Source organism: Xenopus laevis, chromosome 3L (assembly GCF_017654675.1).
Source record: "Xenopus laevis strain J_2021 chromosome 3L, Xenopus_laevis_v10.1, whole genome shotgun sequence".
Lineage (NCBI taxonomy): Eukaryota > Metazoa > Chordata > Amphibia > Anura > Pipidae > Xenopus > Xenopus laevis.
The window spans coordinates 151,558,826-151,567,482 of record NC_054375.1 but is presented as its reverse complement, the minus strand read 5'-3'; positions in this window follow the sequence as shown (position 1 = coordinate 151,567,482).

Genomic DNA, 8,657 nt, shown 5'->3' with positions numbered 1-8,657 from the left:
ACGCAGCCACTGAAGCACAGTTGCCAGAAAAATTATGCCATATAAATGCTGAAAATATAAATTTTTTTGGTTGCAGCCACTGAAGCACAGAGGCCAGAAAAATTATGCCATATAAATGCAGAAAATATGCATTTTTTTGGTCGCAGCCACTGAAGCACAGTTGCCAGAATAATTATGCCATATAAATGCTGAAAATATAAATTTTTTTGGTTGCAGCCACTGAAGCACAGAGGCCAGAAAAATTATGCCATATAAATGCAGAAAATATGCATTTTTTGGATACGGATTACGTAAAATATATTATGGCTGCTTGAAAAAAGTGACTCCGGTGTTTTTTCTGGAGACGGTAATATTATGGATATTTAGACAGAATGTGAACAAGGTCACACAGCTCGATGGCGGGTTGAAGAAAACAGTGTGCAAATAATGCCTACAGGGCAAATAATGCCTAAAAGGTCAACTTATACACTACTACAGCGGTAGTAAAATAAAAAAAAGTAAAATAAAAAAAAAAAGAATATTAAAAAAAAAAATTAAAGTTGGTGCTGCTGAACTACTAGGAGCAGCAGATTAGCACACCAGTCCCACTCCCCAACACTGCTAGACTAATAGCACTGGGCTCTTATAGTAGTAGTAGTAGTAGTAGTAGTAAAACAACAAAAAAATAAATAAAAGCAGTCCTTACAAGGACTACTGTTATTGCAGCAGTCAGCAGATGAGATCAGAAGCAGGACAGCTGCCCACTGCAGCTACATACAGAGCACTGCAGTAGAAGGTAGATTACTAGCCAGCAAAGCTACCTAAGCTTAAATGTCCCTCAAACCCCTGCAGACTTCTGTCCCTCCAATAACAGAGCAGTATCAAAACGATTACTAGCCAGCAAACTTTCAACTGTCCCTGAAATCACTAACAGGCAGCAGCTCTCTCCCTACACTATCTCTTCAGCACACACAGGCAGAGTGAAAAAACGCTGCAGGGCTTCGGTTTTTATAGGGAAGGGGAGTGGTCCAGGGGAGAGCTTCCTGATTGGCTGCCATGTACCTGCTGGTCTGGGGTGAGAGGGCAAAAAAAAGCGCCAACAATGGCGAACCCAAAATGGCGAACGTCGCGCGACGTTCGCGAACTTCCGGCGAGCGCGAACACCCGATGTTCGCGCGAACAAGTTCGCCGGCGAACAGTTCGCGACATCTCTACCCCTGATAAACTGCCCCTTGTGAACGGGACCTTTGATTGTAAGCTGAGTGAAAGGGTTGAAGAATAGGTCAGCTCTGAATAAAAAGAGAATTAAAAAAAAAGGGATGCAACAAATCCACTATTTTGGATTCGGCCGAACGCCCAAATCAGGGGCGTAACTATAGAGGAAGCAGACCCTGCGGCTGCAGGGGGGCCCAGGAGGTATAGGGGCCCCATGAGACTCTAGTTCATATACAATTTCAATAAATATTGATAAAACAGGACAACCTCTGGATATGTTGGGGGCCCTAAAATTAATTTGCTGTGGGGCCCAGTAACATCTAGTTATGCCACTGGCCCAAATACTTTGCAAAAGATTTGGCCGAATCCTAATTTGCGAGATTTTGCTAATTTATCGAGATTTCCCTCCCGCCACTAATTTGCATATGGAAATTAGGATTCGGTTCAGCCGGGCAGAAGGATTTGGCCGATTCCTGCTGAAAAAGGCCGAATCCCGGACCGAATCCTGGATTCGGCGCATCCCTAATAAAAAAGAAGTCTTGTGCTTAAAAATACCAGTAATCGGCAGTACTATGGAGTATTACAGATGCATGCTGCAGGCTACACTGATTTCTCTGCAGCCATACACCAACCTAGATTAATCGCTAATTATCAGGATTCTGTTTGTGTCTGGCATTAAATGGGTGAGGTGACAGGCCTGCTGTGCCCCCTGCAACTCATACTGGACCTATTGGAGGTAAAATTAAATGGTACTGCGCTACTGAATATGTTGGTGCTTTATAAATAAATGTTAATTATATAATATATACTGTATGGTCACCCTCCTTGGGTCTTGCAGTGTATACTGCCTCCCCAGGCCACTGCATTGCAGCTGGAGTCATAAATCCGCTGAGCTCATCTGCAGAGCACTTTATTAGATTACTGCAGCGCTCTGCCCGACTCATCACACAAAGTAGTGGGGGGGGGGTTGGAATGAAATATGGAGAATGAGGGAGATCTATGAGGACAGGGAGGGGGTGTTAGTAAATTAATTAAGGAGATGAGAAGTCAGGGGTTTGCCAGGAGGGAGCTGTAGATTATTTTATATATATTTATATAGAGGGATGTAATACAAGGAAACCAGCTGCTCGAATTAGGGATGGAGGGAATCTCAGAGCAAGATCTTCTCATTTTCCTGGTGCACAAGATGTTATATTCACTGCTTTTAGATCATAAGGGGAAATGGGAAATCATACACATTGCTTGGCTGCACAAATTCCATTTCAGTCTGCAGCGTGACCCTCAATTAAAGGAGCTGTTCACCTTTGAGTTAACTTTTAGTGTGATATTCTGAGACAATTTGCAATTGAAAATTCCATTTTTTATTATTTGTGGTTTTTGAGTTATTTAGCTTTTTATTCAGCAGCTCTCCAGTTTGTAATTGCAGTCATCGGGTTGCTAGGGTCCAAACTACCCCAGCAACCATGCACTGATTTGAATACGAGACTGGAATATGAATAGGAGAGGCCTGAGTAGAAAGAGGAAAAATAACACAATAAATGTGTAGTCTTGCAGAGTATTTGTTTTTTTTGCAGATGGGGTCGGTGACCCCCCACTTGATAGCTGGAAAGAGTCAGAAGAATAAATAATTCAAAAACTATAAAAAAATGAAGACCAACTGAAACGTTGCTTAGAACTGACCATTCTATAACATACTAAAAGTTAACTTAAAGGTGAACCACCAACTGCCAGCTAGCAGGCATATTTAGTGCCCTAAATGGAAGCAGATATAATACGCGTCCATCTTTCCTGTGAGGCTTTACTGATATAAACGGGGTTGGCATAGATGTGCACTGCATGCCCCACCAGATACCGTTACAGTCTGCAGCATGAATGTAAATGAGTCTCATGTATGTCCATTTAGTATATTTCTGTAATGGGGAGAGGCGGCCTACTGACTGACACTTGTGTAGGTGAGTAGTGATATCAACCTGTCCTTCTAAAACTGTTTTTGACTTTGGTTATTGGGAGTGGTGAGAGTTGTAGTTCAGCCTGTGTTGGAGGGAGGCAGTTTGGGCACCTCTGAGATTAAGTTGCCTTCTCACTTTTCTATACACTTTATCTGCAAGTCACAAGGATGCCGGTACTATTATATGACAGCTCCCAGCATTCCAGAGCTGTAATTGGGCACTTTAAACCACACCCAAACCCAAGCTGGCTCTGCCCCCATAACATACCTCCCAACATTTTGGAAGTAAAAAGAGGGACAAGAATTTTTTTCCGCATGTAGCGCAGCAATTTTTTGACCACGCCCCTTTCTGTGGCCACACCCCCTAATTACCATGTTTGTTTTACAAAATTTGGCAGATTATGAAAGTTTGAAAATATTTCTCCTTATCTAAACTGTGTTTTTGTGTCTCCAAATTGTTACAAAGTATCTTATTTGCACCTGTTAGCTGTTCTGGGCTCTCTGCTAAAAGCCAATTAAGTGAGAAACTTTGTTTCTTTTTCTGGCTGTTCAACGCAGAGAAAAGAGGGACTTTCCAGTACAAATGAGGGACTGCGGGTTGAGCTGTCAAAAGAGGGACTGTCCCTCCGAAAAAGGGACAGTTGGGAGGTATGCCCATAACGTCCCAATGCCAGCTCCCCTTTAGAGTATGATCTCCTTATTGGGGTTCAAAAATCTCCCTGCTGAAAATGTATTTCATTGCAAGTAACCTATCAGCAATCAGCTTTCAATATTCTATGGCTCTTAACCGATCAAAGCTAATTGCTGATTGGCTGGGAATGCTGAAAACTGTCAGTTTTATAGCAGAGACTTAGTATTGTAGCTCAATAACATCTGGATGCCAATCCTGGATTAAACAGACCCCAATCCCTTCAAGACTCCCCTGATCTCTCCTCAGCCCCCCTTTCTCTTTCCCAATTTCCTTCCCCTACCTCAAAATCTTTCTACCTCTGCCTCCCCCTCAGCCATATTTCACACTGTCTCTCCCAGTGAGTCCCGGAGATTCCCTTCAGCTGGGAAATATATTAATAGTCTTCCTACAGGATCATTACAGGCCTGCAGAGAATGAGCGAGCGAGCGAGAGGAGGGGGAGCCCAGGGTGGGGTGGGAGGGGAGTGGAACAGAAGGATGGGTGGTGGATGGGTGGGGAAGGAAAGAGCAACAGCAGAAGGAAGAGGAGAGAGAGCGGCTGTGCCCATTCTGCTTATATAAAATCCATGTTTTCTCAACAATCACTATCAATATAACCCAGTCTGGCATTGCTGTATAAATAAAGGATAATGAAGAAAATAATAAGGCTCCTCCCCCTTTATGGAGTGGGATCATCCGCCAATAGAGTAACAGGGTTGTCCTTAGTCCTAAAAGAACCCCAGGAAGAATTTATTGATACACAGCCCCTCCGCGCCGGCTGGCAGGGAATGCTGGGAGTTGTAGTTCATTGACAAATGGAGGGCCGCCCTCTTATATAATATTACTCCTCACCCCCACCAAGGTAGTCTTGGATAACAAAGCAGCAAGACAGAAGCAAACTGGCGTTATTACAATAATAATACTCACATTGCGGATGGTTTGCTCCTTAGGTCCTGCAGCAGTGATGACACAATTGCAAGGCGAGAGCAAGTAACGTAATAATATTAATTAATATTTTTTTTTAATATATTTTGTTCGACTTATATGATCCAGAGGTCACAATGTAGAACAAGAAATGATAAGAAGCAGAGATGCAAGGATGCTCACTACTACTATATCTGCCAGTACAGTTGCCGCTCCTCAGCTATACCATCCCCTGTCTGTAGGAAGGACCCTCCCTGACTGTCATTGGAAGACTTGCCCTTGGGTCCTCTGGGAAGGTCTCTTCTTGAATAGGTTCCTAATGAGTATTTGTTATATGGGCCCTTTGGGTATCTCTATACATTGATTACATAACCTTTTTAAGTGGCTCTTCTCTAATGGAAACAAGCAATGCCTGCTGGGTAACCTTCACCGGAGGTCCATTAAGGGAATTAGTAGTGCGGCGGTTGACTTGCACAGCCATACAATTATCTACTCGGCATCTCATCCGTCTCTGGATACCTACTGCACATGTACGCCCATTGATTTCATTTGCCTCTCCTTTTTATTAATTAAGGAATTAAACAACACCAAGCCTGACGAACAACCATGTTCAGCTTCTGGAGTGGACAACCTGTACAGTTTTATATGATGCCATTTGGTGGGGGGCACCACATTGGCCTGAAACAGCCCTTCACATTGATAGATGCCCTAGCTAGTGGGCAAGCTCCAGGTTGTGGAGTTGGTGTAGGAGAGACAGGTCAAAAAAGCTCTGGAAATTGGAGGTTCAAAATTGGAGGCCCCACATGTCCAGCATCAGTGGCCCTACTTAGAAGAAGCAAGGATCTGGTGCCAGGAGTTTCCGTAGGCCACATACAGAAAGGAAGCCAGGTGATAGGCCAAAACCTGTAATATCTACTCTCAGAAGGTGAGAGGCAAGACTTGGCCTTACTGAGGAACTCAGTGGAGATCATAATCCAAGCGGTACCTCACCAGCATGGGGATTACAGTGATAGGTTTAGGACTGGTGTAATCATTATAAAGCACTTTGGTAGGAAGCCCCTCTTGAGCCAGAGGAGCCAGGAGAAGTAGGCTGGTAGACAAGTGGATGGTAGAGCATTCAGGGGTTGAATGAAAGGACCAAATTGACCCTCCACTGGAGAAGCACCGTATGTGGGGTATGTTTCATGAGAAATACTGGTCCAATGAGACCTTTTATCAATTAAAAAGACTCCCATGATGCCAGTCTGAAGGTGCAAGGCCTTAGGTTCATAGTTCAGATCCCCACTGTTGTCACGTCCAAGATGAGGTGGAGTTGCACCAGTGCAGTAGTTGCAGAACAGTCTGACACTCCATCAGGACAAACATGAGCCAATCACTTTAATTGCTTCACACAAACTGCTTGATGGGGAATTTGTCTCCTATTTACTCTGCAGCACCTTTGATTTTCTGCAAAGTGGCCAATTTACTGCCTTATTGATGATATCTAATGGGGCACCTCATAGGAACTTCTGCGTAGAGTGGCTTTAAGATGTCAGCTCTGCGGAATTCAGGGCTAATTTTAGCATGGGGACAAGATGGCCCCTTAGTAGCCACCCCACTTTCCTTTGGTACGGGCATACATATTATAACACTGTGTAAGGACCGGTGTATCTTTTCTTTACTGAGCAGCCCTCCATCTGTTGTTAAACTAAAACACCCAATCCGATGTCACACCAGACTTTTCTTTAGTCCTCTTCTAGTTTAACAAGAATTCTTCTTCATCTCCGGCGCAGGGTATATGGCTGCCACTTGGGGCAGACTCTCAATACACTGCTTCTAAGGTTAAGTCTATATGATAAATAATGCTCATTGTCAGTCCTGCAACATGGAGTTTTTTGTCTCTGAGACTTCAGTTGCACAATCAGTCCTGCAGCATGGGGTTTTTATATCTATGAGACTTTAGTTGCACAATCAGTCCTGCAGCATGGGGGTTTTATATCTATGAGACTTTAGTTGCACAATCAGTCCTGCAGCATGGGGTTTTTATATCTAAGAGATTTTAGTTGCACAATCAGTCCTGCAGCATGGAGTTTTTATATCTATGAGACTTGAATTGTATAATCAGTCCTGCAGCATGGGGGTTTTATATTTATGAGACTTTAGTTGCACAATCAGTCCTGCAGCATGGGGTTTTTTATATCTATGAGACTTTAGTTGCACAATCAGTCCTGCAGCATGGGGGTTTTATATCTATGAGACTTTAGTTGCACAAGCAAGTTGTAGCAGAATAGAAACAGAAACCACTCAAGGAATTGTGTTGGCAATGTGGGAACACACTCATTTTTGTTCCAACAATTGTCTGTAAATATCATTTTGCTTCTTGCTCCCAACTTCAGTCTATCTACACACAGCACCCACGCAGGCAAGGTCACCCCCATCATTTTACTGGGATTAGAGTAATCTCTTTCACATGGTACAATCCCACCGCTAATTTAAAGCCACTCGGTTTTTGGGTTCTACCAACATAACTTGGTTTTCTATCACTACATGTGCAGCGATATCCACTGAGATCAAAACTCCAGGACTGAGCTTATGGGCCACGTTTGCCTCAGGTTGGCTGAGCTCTTTAGTACAAAGTGATCACTAGATGCCCCTGTGCTAAGTGCCCCCCGTCCAAGTGCAAAATATAAAGCTGAAAGGGGTAAGAATGAGGCGTAATGTGGCCCCTCCTGGAAACCAGACGCCTAGAAAACCCACATGCTGCATTGCTCTGTTAATGAAAACACAACAAACATATCATTTTGGGGAATGTGGCCCTCCATCTGTTGACGCACCTCTGGGGGTTGCACTTGTACAGTAGCTGGAGGGTTGCAGGTTGGACACATCTAAATGACTTATTTTGGATAGGGGCCCCAGCCCCCCTGCAATGCCCCCCTGATCACACAGTACTGGATCCATTGTGTGTGCTGTCTCTGTCTTTCTCCTGCTCCCACTCAGGCGCCTGTCACTGGAGATGGATGTCTGTACTTATGATGGATGCGGCTGTCTCGCAGGGAGCCCTTCCCTGAGATCAATGTGTTTATCCCTGTCTCGCTATTGGGGGGCTGTCTCTATATTATGCTGAATCGGCGTGTCTCTCCTGGGCCTCACCGTGTCTGTATGATTTGTAGGCTGTGGGTGCAGTGGGTACCAGTTTGGGCAATAGCTGTGCTGCACCCCATCTAAGAAGTCGATTAAGTGTCCACTTGCTTCATTCCCCTTTATTCCACTGTGTCCTACTGTCCTGTCCAAGCAGAGATGAAGACCCCCCAGCTGAGAGTGTTAGGGGTCACTGTCTGACCTTGAAGTGCCAACCCCCCTGGACACACCTTGCTCCAATCATTACAGACAGGGCGTAGGTGCCCATCCACATTAGCCGTTTCCCCATGCAGAACTTTGCTGCTGATTACATCTCCTCTCCTTCTCTTCCCTTATTGAATTAGGAATTGTGCGGGGGTTAAACTTATCGTTTCTTTACATTAAATCCTTTTCTTTTTCATTAGTCTAAACACCCTGACCCCCCAGTTCAGGGGTTTTATTACACAATCAATGAGAAGGGCCTTTGCACAGTCAATATCTATCTTCTAGTTTGATTAACCCTTCCATTCCTGTTCTTCCTTGGTGATCTCTCCAATAGCTGTCTCTTGTTGCATGTCTCTCATCATACATGTGTCATTGAAGGAAAATCAAGGGCAAACTGGATTTAATAAACCACTAAGGAGCTACCATTGATTTGAGTGTCACAGATTGGTCTGTCTCCCCCTGTGGGGCTGTCTGTGGCTAGTCATACACCTCTCTTCCTTGGATGTCTCTTAACTCCAGAGAACAGATCCTGACCTCTAACTAGGCCCATGCTGTCTGCTCCTAAGCAGCTCCCTCTGTTTGTAGCTCTGTTAGCATGAAC